The sequence below is a fragment of the Pelodiscus sinensis genome, chromosome 21, assembly GCF_052426305.1.
Source record: "Pelodiscus sinensis isolate ZL-2025 chromosome 21, ASM5242630v1, whole genome shotgun sequence".
In the NCBI taxonomy this organism is placed as follows: domain Eukaryota; kingdom Metazoa; phylum Chordata; order Testudines; family Trionychidae; genus Pelodiscus; species Pelodiscus sinensis.
In genome coordinates this window covers 17,303,072-17,318,736 of record NC_143072.1, presented here as the reverse complement: position 1 = coordinate 17,318,736, position 15,665 = coordinate 17,303,072, and the positions used below count along the sequence as shown (strand labels likewise).

At 49.0% G+C, this 15,665-nt stretch overlaps 1 protein-coding gene across 1 annotated transcript in view; it reads right to left on the bottom strand.

The window, feature by feature from the left end:
* The window catches only part of LYRM9 (LYR motif containing 9), a 95,108-nt gene extending 84,716 nt beyond the window's left edge, over window positions 1–10,392 (bottom strand). The window contains exon 1 of the mRNA XM_075904851.2: window positions 10,304–10,392. The gene's annotated coding sequence lies outside the window, so the exon portion shown is untranslated. The remainder of the gene's footprint in view (window positions 1–10,303) is intronic.
* Window positions 10,393–15,665: the final 5,273 nt, after the last annotated feature.

The following is a 15,665-nucleotide window of genomic DNA, read 5'->3' as shown; positions in this document are numbered from 1 at the left end:
ACGCTCTGTTCCGAAAATGCTTTTAACGGAAAACTTTTCCGTTAAAAGCATTTCCGGAAAATCATGCCAGTCTAGACGCAGCCTCTTTGTTTTAATTTTTCATTTATTTTCTGCTCACCTACTATTTGTTTTCACACATTTGTCACAGCCTCACAAAAGGAGAGAAAAATGATTATAATTAAAGAATCTGGTGCCTAAATGTTATGAAAATGTTGTACACAATGTAAAATAGAATTTGTTATTTGTAATATGAGAACAGAGGCCCATCTTGATAGGTGCTAAATAAACTCTTAGTAAGAAACAGTTCTTGAACCAGAAAGCTTTAAAATCTAAAAAGAAAAGAATGAATAATGATGAGAGAAAGGAAGTATTACTACTCCCATTTTACCTCCTCACCCCAGAAGGAGATCTGAGGCGCAAAGTGGCAAAGGCCTCATTCGAAACTACTGACGCCAGTGAGCTTTGAATCAGTCCATACATGACCTGCCCAGGAAGCTAGTAGGAGATCCAGTCATGCAGTCTGGGAATTCAGTGGGAATTATGGCTCCAACTTCCTTGGGTTTCCTTGAACATCCCACCCTACACACAAGGAGGAGTCCTGTGGCACTTTAAAGATTAACGGATTTATCTAGGCATAAGCTTGTGTGGGTAAAAGCACTTTGTCAGATAAATCGGTTAATTTTTAAGATGCCACAAGACTCCTCATTGTTTTTGCAGATAGAGACTAACATGGCTACCTCTCTTAGACTTGTAACCTAAACACAGATCTCCTAAATCCCAGTATGGTATGGTAACCACCTGACCACCCTTCCTCGTGAATATTTTTATGCTGTCATGTTGGTGTGTATTTACATAGTAGACAGAAAGATAGATGCCTTCTAGCTAAAAATTCAATAAACTATTATTTTAGAAAGAAATTGCTTATAAAGAGTAGTAATTAGCAGAAAGGTGAAACTTTCTCTATAACGTTGCATTTGAATTTTTCACACTAGTAATATTTTCCATGCCAGCTAGAACAAAAGCATATACACTATTGTGTATATATAAATCATGGTCAAGCATAAATGGAGTGAACACAAATTCGTGTTCCCCTAAACTTTCCTTTTCCATAGGGCAGGCTGGTTGTTTATACAGACAGATAATCCAACAAAAGACTCCCATCGTTCACAATGAAAGAGTTAATTTCACTGACCCAAATATAGAGACCCAGTTTTAACTTGCTGAAAATTGCTTTTTAATCCTTGCTCTCGAGGATTTCCTTTGAAACCATCTGCCGTGCACCCAAAGTACTCTATTTCTGCACACAGAATTACTATACTATAGAACTCCTTTTGTGTACCCTCTCCTTTTCAGCACATTCCTGAAATAAAACCCATAGTTTTCACATTTTTATTTTTGTTTTCTGACTTCAAAAACAGATTAGAAAACAATTATAAAGGTCAAATAGAACCACTGTTCTTTTCCCTTTGCAGGATATTGAAATAAATGTAAAAATATAGATATATATTCAGAGTTCCAGTCAGGAAAGCCTCCTTATTTATGAAAGCTCTTGCTTCTCATTGGAAAGAGCTCACTTCTCACTGGAGTAAAAGTTAAAGAATGGTTACTTACCTGTAACTCTTGTTCTTTGAGATGCGTTACTCATGTCCATTCGAATGAGGTGGTGCGCATGCGCCGCGTGCACTGTTTCCCCGGAGCATTTTCCCTAACGGTACCCGTAGTGCCAACAGGTCACCCCCTGGAGTGGCACTGCTATAGTAGAGCATAAGTACCCTGCTGGTGCTCCCCCTTCTCAGTTCCTTCTTGCCGGCAACTCCAATGAAGGGGAGGTAGGGGGAACTGAATGGACATGAGCAATGCATCTCGAAGAACAACAGTTACAGGTAAGTAACCGTTCTTTTCTTCTTTGAATGGTTGCTCATGTCCATTAGAATGAGGTGACTCCCAAACAGAAGCCCCTACGGAGATGGGGAAGGAGTAAACCCTTAGGAGCACATACTCAAGAGTTGTAACCAACAACCAGATAATTTATTCAACAAAAGTGCAACAGAATAATAACAAGTAACCTGTATTTTACAGTCCCAATACACAGCTGAGAACTGTGGCCCCCAGCACGGCATCATCCCTGGCCTGCTGGGTGAGCGCATAATGTGTCGCAATCGTATGGACAGAGGACCACGTGGCCACTCTACAAATTTCAAGAATCAGAACATGTGCCCCAAACGCTGTGAAGGATGCATGCGCCCTAGTGGAATGCACCCTAACCTGAAGCGTCTCTCTATGGGCCAACATGTAACACTCCCTAAGGCATGAAGAAACCCAGGTGGACAATCTTTGGGTTGAAACTGGTAGTCCCGTCATCCTTTCCGCAAAAGCAATAAACAATTGAGAGGATTTGTGAAAGTGTCTTGTTCTGTCTATGTAAAATGCCAAAGTGCACTTAGTGTCCAGGGAATGCAACACTTGCTCCATAGGGGAGCGGTGTGGCTTTGGAAAGAAGACAGGTAAGTATATCACCTGGGACATATGGAAAGTAGAGACTACCTTAGGGAGGAAGGCCGGATGCGGGCGGAGCCTGACATTATCTGCTGAGAACACTAAATATGGTGGCTCAATCGTCAAGGCATGACGCTCAGAGACTCGACGCGCCGAGGTTATGGCACAATAAACGCTACCTTGAGGGATAAGTACTTTAGGGAGCAAGTGGCCAAAGGTTCGAAGGGGGGTGACATAAGCCTCGTGAGCACCAGATTGAGGTCCCACTGGAGAACAGGCTCCCTTACATGAGGGAACAATTTATCCAGCCCTTTTAAGAACCTCTTGACCATGGGGTCAGCAAACAGGGAAGTGCTCCCACAGCCCACATGGAAGGCCGAGAGGGAAGCTAAGTGCACTTTGATGGAAGAGGTAAATAGGCTCTTCTGGCGCAACTCAAATAAGTAGTCCAGAACCACTTGGACAGAGGTCAGGATGGGTCCAACCCCTTTTTGGACACACATAGCATAAACCATTTCCACTTAGCTGCATAGGACCTTCTGGTAGATGGCTTCCTGCTACCTAATAGGACCATTTGCACCCCTTCGGAGCATGCCTTTTCCGACTGTGTCAGCCACGGATAAGCCACAGTCAGATGGAGTGATCTGAGGTTCAGAAGAACCAGGAATCCCCCTTGGCAGGGTTGCATGATGAGATCCGGAACCATGGGCAGGAGCTGTGGCTCCGCACACGCCATTTCCCGCAATATGGGGAACCAATACTGCCTGGACCAATTCGGGGCCATGAGGATAACATGTGACTTGAACGTTTTGACTCTGGTTAGGACCTTGGGTACCAATGGGAACGGGGGAGGGGGGGACCGCATACAGCAGCCCCTGTGGCCAGGTCATAGTCAGTGCATCTCCCCTGGATTGTCTGCCCTGACCCAGGAATGAAAAATAGTGAGGGCACTTCCTGTTCAGGTCCCCCATGGGATAACCCCATGTATGGAAAACTTGACTCAGGACTTCCCCTTTCAAGGACCACTCATAGGCTCTGAAGGACCTGCTCAATGCATCTGCCAGCAAGTTCTTGCAACCCGGCAGGTACTCCGCCTGGATGTGGATGCCATGTATTATGCACAGGTCCCACAGGAGTAATGCCTCTCAGCATAGGGAGGATGATCGAGCCCTGCCTTGTTTGTTTATATAAAACACAGCAGCTGTGTTGTCCTGGCGCACCAGGACTGACTGCTGTGAAATCGCGGTCCGGAACACCTCGCATGCCCTCCTGACCGCCCTCAATTCCCGTACATTTATATGCAGGGCCCTCTCCAGGAGGGTCCACACCCCTTGTGTCCTGTGGCAGCCCAAGTGCGCACCCCAGCCAACGTCGGAGGTGTCAGTGACTAACGTCACTGAGGGGAGCTCGACCTGAAATGGCACCCCGTTGTTTTCTGAGTCTACCATTGGAAGGATGCAATCGCTTCCCGAGGCACAGTCCGGATAGCATCCCAGTGGGCCCTGGACGGGTCGAATGCTCTCGCCAGCCAACCCTGTAAGGACCGGAGTCATAGTCGGGCATGGTGAACCACATAAGTACATGCTGCCATGTGTCCGAGCAATCTCATACAGGTACGTGCTGTAGTAAGGGGGCGAACGCGTGAGGTCATTCACCATGTCCACTATAGTGTTGAACCTGTCCCTGGGAAGATAGGCCCGCATCACCCTGGCATCCAGAAGGGGCCCCACAAAATCCATGTCCTGATGGGGTGTCAATGTTGACTTTTCCTCATTTAGCATTAGCCCAAGCCTCTGGAAGAGGGCCCTTGTAAAAGCTACATGCGCGGACACCTGTCCTTGGGAGCGTCCACAAATCAGCCAATTGTCCATGTAAGGCCAATAAACTATTATTTTAGAAAGAAATCGCTTATAAAGAGTAGTAATTAGCAGAAAGGTGAAATTTGCTCTATAATGTTGCATTTGAATTAATCCCGTGTGTCCTGAGAAATGCAGCCACCACTGCCATACATTTTGTAAAAACCCTGGGGGCTGTAGAGAGCCCAAAAGGGAATACAGTAAATTGGAAGTGGCTGCAGGACACCATGAAGTGGAGAAATCTCCTGTGGTTCGGCTTTATCGCTATATGAAAATAAGTGTCTTTGAGGTCAAGAGCCACATACCAATCCCCTACCTCTAGAACCGGAATGATGGAGGCCAGGGTTACCATTCTGAACTTCGTTTTTATCACCTCTTTGTTGAAGTTCCTTAAGTCCAGAATAGGCCGAAGCCCTCCTTTTGGTTTGGGGATAATAAAATAGCAGGAATAGAAACCTCTAGATGGGAGGGGACTCTTTCTACTGCTCCCTTTTCAAGGACCGCGAGGACAACCTGCTGAAGGAGAACCTCGTGAGATGGGTCCCTGAGGAGGGACGGGGGGAAAAAAGGGGAGAACCCAGAAAGGGAATGGAATACCCCATCTTCAACAAGTCGAGCACCCATCTGTCAGAAGTGACCTCGGACCATGCCTGGAAAAAATGGGACAGCCTGTCTCCAAACCAGGGGAAAAAGGAGGGGGTTGGTATGAGGGCCTTGATGATAACTTCAAAATGGATGTTTGGTCTGCTGGAGGGGGGCTGACCCATTCCCAGAAGGTTATCTGTCCTAAGACTGTGACACCTTGCTCGGTTAGAGGCAGCAGTTGCTGCCGCCCCCACACCCCCACTGGGAACTCTAGGATGATGCCTCCAATAGTCTCCGCAGGAGGGCTGGAATTATACCCTCCCCGGTTGTCTATTGGGAAGTTGCCGCCTTTGAAGGGCCGGTGTGTGAATCCTCAATTATCGGAGCATGAACCTGGTGGCTTTCAAGGTATGGAGCCTGGAGTCTGTGTGCTCTGAGAACAGGGCCTTCCCCTTGAAAGGGAGGTCCTGAATGGTAGTCTGTACGTGCAGCAGTATGCCAGATACCTGTACTGCAGTGCATGATCACTCTAGACGCCATGGTTCTTGCCGCTGAGTCCACAGAGTCCAGGGAGGCCTGCAAGGCTGTTCATGCAATGGCCCTGCCTTCCGTGCGAATTCTTGTCTCGCATCAGGGGGAAGTTTGTCTTTGAATTTGTCCAGTGCCTGCCAGGTATTATAAGCATCTCTTGTTGGTTCGCGATGCAAAGCTGCATCCTCCCCGTGGCATACAGCTTATGTCCCAGCAAGTCTAAGTGTTTGGGATCTCTGGCTTTTGGGGTCTGAGATGGTTGCAGTAGTCTCTCTTTTTGTACCATGGCCTGAACCGCCAAAGAGCTGGGAGCAGGGTGGGAGTACAGCTGTTCATGTCCCAACTGTGGGACATAATATCGTTTTTCCATCCCTTTGAGGGTAGGGGTTAAGGATGCCAGGGTCTGCCATAGGGTGTTCATAATTTTTGCCACTCTTTTATTGAGTGGCAAAGCCAACTTAGCTGGGGCATCCTCAGAGAGGATGTCCACCACTGGATTGGATTCTTCTGGTACTGGTTCCACGGGGACCCCCAAATTGGATGCCAGGTGGTGGAGGAGCTTCTGGTGGGATCTGGCATCCATCGCCGGCATGGGTGGGGCTGGGACCAAAGTAGAGCTGAAGCGGAATGTCCAGGAGCCATGGTGGATCTAAATCTGGCCATGGACTCAGGTTTTCCGGTATGCGTCTGTGGGGGAAGACACAGAGGTGCCGGTGCCAAAAACCCAGTGCCGGGAGTCTGCTGCGATGAACTGCCAGCAGGGGTTGGAGCCGGTAGCGACGGCACCACTGGTGCCAGGGGCAACGGTGCCAGTGTGGGTCCAGGAGCCAGTGCCAGCGGCATTGTTGCCAGCGCTGGCGGCACTATTGCCAGTGCCACCATAGGGCTGATGGTACAGTGCCGATGCCGTCCCTGCTGATGAAGGTTATGGTGGTGCTGCCATGGTGCGTGGTACTGGGTGGTGCATTGCTGGCTGCTGAGGTGGTGCGGCCACGGGATACGGTGTTGGTTGGTGATACGGTACCAGCTGTGGGCCGCTGGACATAGTTAGAATCAGCCCGGGAACCGGCCACAATGACGACAATAAAGCGGAAGCCGGTGCCCACTCCGCACCCACCAACGGTGCAAACCATGTCGAGTGGTCCCACCACATATGCTGGGTGTCCATCGGCACGGGCGCACGTACGGGTGGTGCAGCAGGCAGCACTCTCGCTGTCGTCTGGGGAGCCGCTGAGGATTCTGGTGCTGACTGAGGCGCCTGCTCCAGGTAGGCAACCAGTGCCAACATGGCCCCCGGTGTCAGCGGCCGCAACCCCTCCAAGCTCAGCGAAGACTGCGGGGAGGTGGTTAGGTGGACTAGCTCATGCGCTGCCTCAAATGTCTCCAGTGTGGAGGGTCAGTGCGCTGGCATCGGGCCCAGGCTTCCCAGCAGGTCGCCGCTCCTCTTCTGCGCCCCTGAGCCACCAATACCAGGGGAATCCCAGCCCAATGACCGATGCCAGTGGCGCCAGCCCACATGGGGTGTACAGCTTAGAGATCTGCCCCTCCAGGCTCGTGGCTACTTTGGAGCTGGGGAATGCGACCGGTGCCTCGGTGCCTTCAGTGCTGATGTCTCAGTATGCGCCGATGCAGCTTGCGCCGACGCCCGTGCACTGCGCACCATGGCTTGAGCCACCGGTGCCGGTTGAAGAACCACTTCCATTAGTAATAGCTGTAAACGGGAGTCTCTCTCCCTCTTTGTGCGGGGCTTAAAGGCTCCTCAGATCTTACAGGTGTCTATCCAGTGGGCCTCCCCCAGACATTTTAGACACTCGTCATGGGGGTCCCCCTTAGGCATAAATTTTGCACAGGATGCATAGGTAATAAAGCCGTGCAGCCCAGGCATTACCCTCCCCCGTGCGGGGGGGAGAAACAAAGGTGAACAATTAACAACTAAGTACCTAACTAATGAGAACTATTTACAGGAACAAAGGCTAACTGCCAATGGGTAAACAACACACTAGCTAATCTAAGAGATATCAATGCTCCTACAACCATCTCGGGCAGGCGGTAAGAAGGAACTGAGGAGGGGGAGCACCAGCAGGGGTACTTATGCTCCACTATAGTGGCGCCACTTCAGGGGGCAACCTGCCGGAGCTACGGGTACCTCTAGAGAAAATGCTCCGGGGAAACTGTGCAAGCGGCGTGCGCGCACCACCCAGGGCCGGATTAAGACCTTTAGAGGCCCTAAGCACTGAAAAGATTATGGTGCCCCCCACATGTAATTCAAAATAAAAACAATACTATACCGTAAAATCTCATATTTTTTTGGTGCCCCAGCTTTGCTGGTGCCCTAAGCACATGCTTAGTCTGCTTATTGGGTAATCCAGTCCTGGCACCATCTCATTCGAATGGACATGAGCAACCACTCGAAGAAGAACTCAAGCATATGCTTAATTTTAATTCTCTGTATAGGGATGGACTGAGTGCTTCTCTGAATCAGGGCCAAAGTTTGGATGCTGCATGGTAACACTAAAATACATTGTAAATAGCGTCTGGTACATATAATAAAATAAACGATTGCAGCTACTCACTTGAATTTTTAAACAATTTTATTTTCAGACCCAGTGTGAACTTTTTGCATTTGCTTCCTGGGAATATTTGTTCCACTGAGTTTACCAGTGCAAATGTTGGTGGAGCATAGAGTTTAAAGTCACACTCACAAATACGTGCAGAATTCGAAATTGGCACATGCAAGTGCTTGTCTCAGAAATGTTTAATCACAGCAAACCAATCCCATGATTTTTATCTGACCAATCAAAGCTAACTGAAAAAGTAGGAATAGGAAAGACTCAGAGAATTGTTTGCAAGCAGTCGATTGGATAAATCCATGGGTTAAACAACAACATTTCAATGTTTTCAGCAAGAAGTATGCTTGAGGAAACTGCAGTTTGTCTGCAAACATTCTGAGAGACGAGACGAACGTGAATTATTTGCTTTGTTCTAATCATATCCGCTGCAATTAGTTGCTATGAAGAGGATTAGTCTAAGGTGTATGGACCTCTTTAAATTCCATGTGAGCCTGTGAGACTGAGGTCAGATCCTCAAAAGGTATTTAGGCAGCTAAACCTCATTGATTTAAATGGGCATTGGATGTCTAAACCCCTGAAAATGTGGGCCCAAGTGGTATATGAGTTTGGTGCTGGCCTTTGCATAGGGATATATATCGCCCACCATGCTAATTTTTGTAAACAATAATCAACTAGCAAGCAGTGTAGGTGGACAGAAATATAGAAATGTTAATCTCTGACCAGAATATTCAATTGCCTAAATGAAGACAGAATTTTATATCCTTTGATGCATTATTCTAGCACGTGAGCAATCAGTGTTGGAAATGATTAATATACAGGAGAGATCTACACATGCAGATGTTAGAAGAATATGAGGAGGAAAAAAAACCCAAGCAAATCATTTTATTTCAGCAATAACAGATGTTGGAGCATCATCCTGCAGCCATGTAACTTTTAATACAAAATGGCTTTCAGAGTGAGGGGGTGGGAGAGTGGAATCAATGCCAAATTACCCATTTATTTCAGCATTTTCATTTTAATGAGATCCTGTATCATTTTGTCTTTACAGTTGTCCTTCACTAATAATTCTCTGAAATGAGTTTTGTCTTAAGCATCAGTGAAAGAGAATCAGCTGTTTTAAAATTCCCCCCCCCCCCCCCATCTATGTGTCCCTAGTAGGTTCTACAGCAGAGACATACTTTGTTCTCACTCGCACCAATGTACATTGAGAGTAAAGCTAATGAAATCGGTGGAGTTTTTCTGGCCAATGCATGCCCTATTGCATTCGAAGATCATTGCTCTGACACCAGGGCCTGTGTCAGCCGCTGAAAGTCCCCAGAATACAGAGATCACAGACATATCTTAAAAGCCAACTTTGCTCCCTACTCCGTTCCTGAGCTCAACACTATCAGTTAGGATGGTACAATAACCCAGGACATCCGGAACAAAATCAGTAAAGCCAGGAATACTTTTAGGAGCTTAATACATTCTGGAAATCATTAAAATACAACACCAACACCAAAACCAAGATTTATCAGAGCAGCATACTTCCAACACTACTTTATAGTGCAAAATACTAAGGGATGAGAAAATACGACATGTTCAATCTGCCTTCATTCCACACTACCTGCCTCAGAAGAATTCTCTGTACCGTTTGGCCCAGAACCACTTCAAACCAAGATCCATTGACACAGTGCAGCTAAGAGGATGTGAACACTACCACTGTCAGCAGGCGATAGAGATGAACTGGCCACATGCTTTGGAGGAAACTGATTCCCTGACCAGAGCAGGAATAAGATGGACACCTGAAGGCAAGAGAAAATGAGGCTGCCCAAAACCAACATGGTGAAGAGCTGTGGAAGATGAGCTGAAAAACCTGGCACAAAGCTGGAGAACCATTGAAAGACCTGCCAGAAAGAGGCCAGAGTGGAGGACTTTCATTGCAACCCGGGCAGCTGTGAGAAACCATGTCCACAGTCATGTGTTTTAGTCAGGTGGGGGGGAGGGGAAGGATGACATACATCCACCATTGGTGCTGCATAAATGAGTGTAGGAAAATTGCACTAGCAGTAATTCTGCAATGATTCTAACTTACATTACACTAAAGCCAATCAAAGTAAATAGCCGAAGATTTGTTTCATTGACTGATTCCTTCCCATATCTGAGGAATAACCACTGCTAGAAAGTCAAAGAACCTGAAAAGTTTCTTCTGACTCTTGTTTTGATTATCTGATTTAGTCTAGGGTTCTCATTAATTCTTGGAGAATCCAATATGCCTTGTCTTACCTTACTCCAACTCTCTAGCTTGCTTCTTCTGTCTTTGTACATTCTGTCATTCAGCTGCAGACCCCACCGGCTCGTGGCATCATTTCTGTTGGTATGGAATAACAACAGGATCTGAAAATACATGGGAAAAGGGGTGACTTAGAAATTGCCATTGGCGATATGTTGCTAGTGAAAGAACACTGCCAGTTTGAGGAGCTGCTGGGGGAAGATGGAGAGATGGGAATGGCACTACAGAAGTTCAAATGGAGAGATGCATGAAGGTTCAAGCCATTATTTTCTTATGATCTAGTCTATTTTCATCTGACTAATAGATATGATGGAGAGCATAATTAATCAGACCTGACAGCAAACATGCAGTGACATAGCCTGGTTGCTTTGTTAATGACAATGCCACTACAATATGTAATAAAATATTGCTAAGTGGGAGCTATATATTTGCATGCATATGACTAAAAATTTAAATAAATGTATGGCATGTACAAATAGCCACTCAGTCCAATGTCTATTAAAGTCAATGGGAATGTGTTCTCTTCAGTGAGGCTTGGATTAGAGCCCAGGTGAACTGCTGGGCATTTATAACTCCAACTGATTCACTCACTATCAAGCCAATTATAAGTTGTCTTGAACTATTACATGTCTGAGGCTATTCATTTTTAGATACTTAATTTCATTAGTACCAGCTCTTTAATGTTTCATTTCCCATTTTTATTCACTTTTTAAAAGTATAAATACAAAGCTTATTTCGTTTTTAGATGCAGGTAAGTTCTCCTTACACATTCATACTTAAAACTAATGCTGTATGGAGAAATGTTTGGGAACCTAAGCGTTAATCTTTGCCAAGAATGGAAAAACTTTACCCTGTAGTTTTCACCTTGAGGGACAGACAAGTTTTTCCTGTTTGAAGCTTTCATAAGGGCATTTGAGGTAAAGGATCAAAGCATTAACAGGTGGGTGTGGAACATGACATTTTTCTTAAATGTGCTTTTCAACATTTGTCCTTTTGTAGATCAGGCTCCTTAATGGGGACAAATGGAGTGGAGGAAAATCAGAAAAATGTAAATGAGGTGCTTATTTTAGTCTAATCAATCTCTGTAAGGCTCTCATATCTTACCAAGCATGTGTTTAGGAGGATAATTATTATAATTGATTAATGCAAAAAAGCTTATTTCTACCCTGCATGCAGCATTTAGAGAGCTTTGCAACCACTCCCTCTGAGCCACATGGTTCAAAGGTGCTGAAGAGAACTTAAAAAGGGCTTTTTCCAGACAACATTTCATATTATTTCTTCCTAAACTGTATCCTTCAAGCGCTCTGCACCTGCAAACCAACTACCCGCGCAAACCTCTTATATGCAGGTACCACTCTGGTAACTGCAGTCCTATTTGGTATCCGGGAGGTAGTGTCCGGGCATACATCTAAAGGACCTTCCCCCCAGCCTACAGGGAGGGCCCACAGAGCCCAGATAACCAACTGATTGCGTGGGACAAATAATGAGAAAATAGGGATGGGTGTGTGGGTCAAAGGGCTAAAACAAGGCAACCGGATGGGAACACCGAACAGAGAACCCCAGACAGCGCCCACTGCCCCTCGAAGGTCGAGAGAAAGCCAGCAGATGCTGCCCAGTGGAAATCTGCCCGGATACATGAGCAAATGCAGGAACAGAAATAGGCCCCAAAGTCGCAGGCCCCTCCTTCAGCCAACCTCTGCTCCCTGGTTTTATAAATTGCCAGTTTGGCCATGGCCAGGAGGAGGTTGACCAGGAGGTCCCGGGACCTTGTGGGGCCACAGATGGGGTGTGCGTAGATTAGTAGGTGAGGGAAGAAGTGCAGCCAGAACCTTAACAAGAGGTTCTGGAGGAGCTGAAAGAGGGGCTGTAGCCTGGTGCACCGAGGCAGACATACACCAGGGCCACAGAAGGGGAAAGTGTTGGGAACGGGGGTGAACCACGCCAAGTACACACCCGTACTCACAGCACTGTGCAGGATTCTCCAGCTGATGTCCCCGGTGGGCTGTGGAACCAAGGTCGAATAGAGGCTAGCCCACTAGGGCTCCCCACCCTCTATTGGTGGTAAGAGGTCCCAGCACTTGGTGTCTGGGCGGGACACAAGGGTAGGGAAGTGGAGCATGTGAAGCACGAGCGTATACTCTTTGGGGCAGTTTGGAAGGGGACCGGCTGCAATGCATGCAGCTGGCTCAGGTGATGCGGGGGAGGCGATCGGGAAGGTACGCGGGGCTGAGGGTTGATGGGGAGATCAGGAAGGCTGGGGGTGAGGGGTGGGTGGAGTGCACCTTCTCGCAAGACCCTGTTTAGGTACACCTGAGCAGTGGGTGGCAAAGCGTCCTTCACCTCCTGAAGTACGCACTGGGGAGTACGTAGGGTGGAGAGCCCCATGCACGGAGCAAGCACCGGACGATCCACCTAGTCTCCCCGGTCGTAGTCCAGGAGGTCTCCGATTCTGGTGACTTCTGCAAGGACCAAACTCTGGCACACCGAGGGGGACTCTGCCGCCTGCACACGTAGATGGGGATTGTGTAGCTGGAGCTCTGCGAGGAGGTCTGCCCCCACGGTGGCTCCCAAGGACCTGGTTGCTGTAAGCAGCTTCCAGGTCCAGAGGAGGTCCTGGTTGAAGGCCGGGAGCCTGGCGAGGTCTCGCAGAAGACCCCTCAAATAAAGGAGCTGCCAGTCATATCGGAGCCCTCTGAAGCGGCGAAGGAAAGCGTGCGCAAGCGTGCTCCATACCTGACTACCTACATCAAATAAGAGTCTCTGAAGGGCCCGGAGGTGGAGGACATGAACCCGCACGCGCAAATACATCAGGGTAGTCACAGCAGAAGAGCCACGTGTGCACCTTCCCCACATCCCACCACCTCCGCGCCGAGGGAAAGGCACACTGCTTCGCACTCCAGAACTCCCAGAAGGACGCCACAAAGCCCACATCTTCCAGCAGGCTGTTATTAAAATGCCAGTAGGCCAGCCCAGGCCTCTTCGAGGAAAATGAGGCCATCACGGCCACCAAGTGGTGGTCCAAGAATGGGGCTAGATGAATGCTGGAGGAGTGGGCCCGGAAGAGATGATGATGAGAAAGATAAATGCGGTCCAACTGGCAGTGGAATGACCATTGACCCACCTCCCGGACATAGGTAAACACCCTGTCTCTGCCTGGGTGGAAGTCTCGCCAGACGTCCACCAGGGAGTGATGGTCTATTATCTCCCTGAGGACATCTGCGGCGGCCGGGCACTGCTTGGTCCCCGTACAGTCCTGCTCCTCGAGGGTGCAGTTAAAGTCCCCACCCAGGACCAGACACTCGCGATGAGTCAGGGTATGTCTACACTACAAAGTTAGTTCGAACTAACGGACGTTAGTTCGAACTAACTTTCATAGGCGCTACACTAGCGCTCCGCTAGTTCGAACTTAATTCGAACTAACGAAGCGCTTAGTTCGAACTAGGTAATCCTCATTCCACGAGGATTAAGCCTAGTTCAAACTTGCTAGTTTGAATTAAGGGCTGTGTAGACCCTTAATTCGAACTAGTGGGAGGCTAGCCCTCCCCAAGTTTCCCTGGTGGCCACTCTGGCCAACACCAGGGAAACTCTACTGCCCCCCTCCCGGCCCCGGACCCCTTAAAGGGGCACGGGCTGGCTACGGTGTCCGTGCCAGGTGCAAGCCTGCCAGCAACCAGCCAGCAGACCCTGCACCTGGCACGGATCGAGCCACCCACCCGATGCCCCCCAGCCCTCCCCCTCTTCCCGGGACCAGGCTGGCGGCTCCCGGGAGCTTGCACGGGACCGCAAGAGGCGGGCACCCGCCTGGGCTAATGCGGACATCATGGACCTCGTCCACGATCTCCGCACTAGGCACAGGAAAGTGGCCGTCTAGGGCAGGAGAGCTGCCAGCCTGGCCACCCAGGAGCAGGTGTGCATGAAAATCAAGGGGGTCCACTGAGACCCCCGACCCTGAGCCCTGAGCTTACAATGGCCGTACTGAGTCAGACCAAAGGTCCATCTAGCCCAGTAGCCTGTCTGCTGACAGCGGCCAACCTTAGGGACCCTGGAGGGGATGGACCGAAGACAGTGACCAAGCCATTTGTCTCGTGCCATCCCTCTCCAGCCTTCCACAAACCTTGGGCAGGAACACCACTCCTACCCCCTGGCTAATAGCACTCCATGGACCCAACCTCCATGACTTGATCTCACTTCCCTTTAAACTCTGTTCTAGTTCTAGCCTTCACAGCCTCCTGCAGCAAGGAGTTCCACAGGTTGACTCTTTGCTTTGTGAAGAACAACTTTCTGTTACTAGTTTGAAGCCAGCTACCCATTCCTTTCCTTTGGTGTCCTCTAGTCCTTCTTTACGGGAACTAATGAAGAACTTTTCTGTATGCACCCTCTCCACCCAACTCCTTCTTTTAGAGACCTCTATCCTGTCCCCCCTCCGTCTCCTCTTTTCTAAGCTGAAAAGTCCCAGTCTCTTTAGCCTCTCTTCATATGGGACCTGTTCCCAACCCCTGATCATTGTAGTTGCCCTCCCCTCTCCCACCCTCTCTCTTCCCCTCTCCCACCTCCTTTTCCCAGTCTCCCCCAGTTTTGTTCAATAATGACAGATTCCATTTTTGAACACAATTGTCCTGTATTTTGTACATCAAGAAAAGGGGCTAGGGAAGGGTAAGTGGAAGGAGGTGAGGGAGGAATGGGGCACGAGCCGCCGATGGGGAGGACTGGGCTGACTCTGCGGGCTTCTGGGGGTGGAAGCTCTCCTGCAGCCCCCCAATTGCCCCCTCTCTCCAGATGGCAGCCTGCAGCAAGTGCAGCCAGGCTGATGGCCGAGTGCTGTGATGTGCCCAGTGTGGGCACTCAGGGCACTCCAAGCCAGGACTGCTTTGCAAGCGGGGCACCCCTGAGAACTGTCTGTCCGGGGTGGGGGTAGGGACCCTTTAAGCGCAGCCCTCGGCTAGCCTGAGACAGCATCTCCACGCTCTAAGTCCTCCTCTGATGCCCTGCTGGCACTGCTTCTGGCCATCCTTAAGCACGGTTCAGGGTCCACTTAATGTGGACATGCTAGTTCGAATTAGCAAAACGCTAAGTCGAACTAGTTTTTAGTTCTAGACTAAGTTAGTTCGAATTAGCGCTGTAGTGTAGACGTACCCTCAGAGAGCCAAGGAAGGTAGACGCCCACTGGTAGAAATGGAGCCTCTCCAGGCCGGACGTCGGGGCATAGATGTTAATGAGATTTAATGTCAGCCCCTCCATCTGAACCTGGAGATGCAGCAGGCGGCCCTGCACAACCTTGGCAATCCCCAGCATGTTGGGCTGCAGGTTTGGGGAGAACAGGGTGGCCACCCCAGTTTGATGGGCTGACAGGTTGCT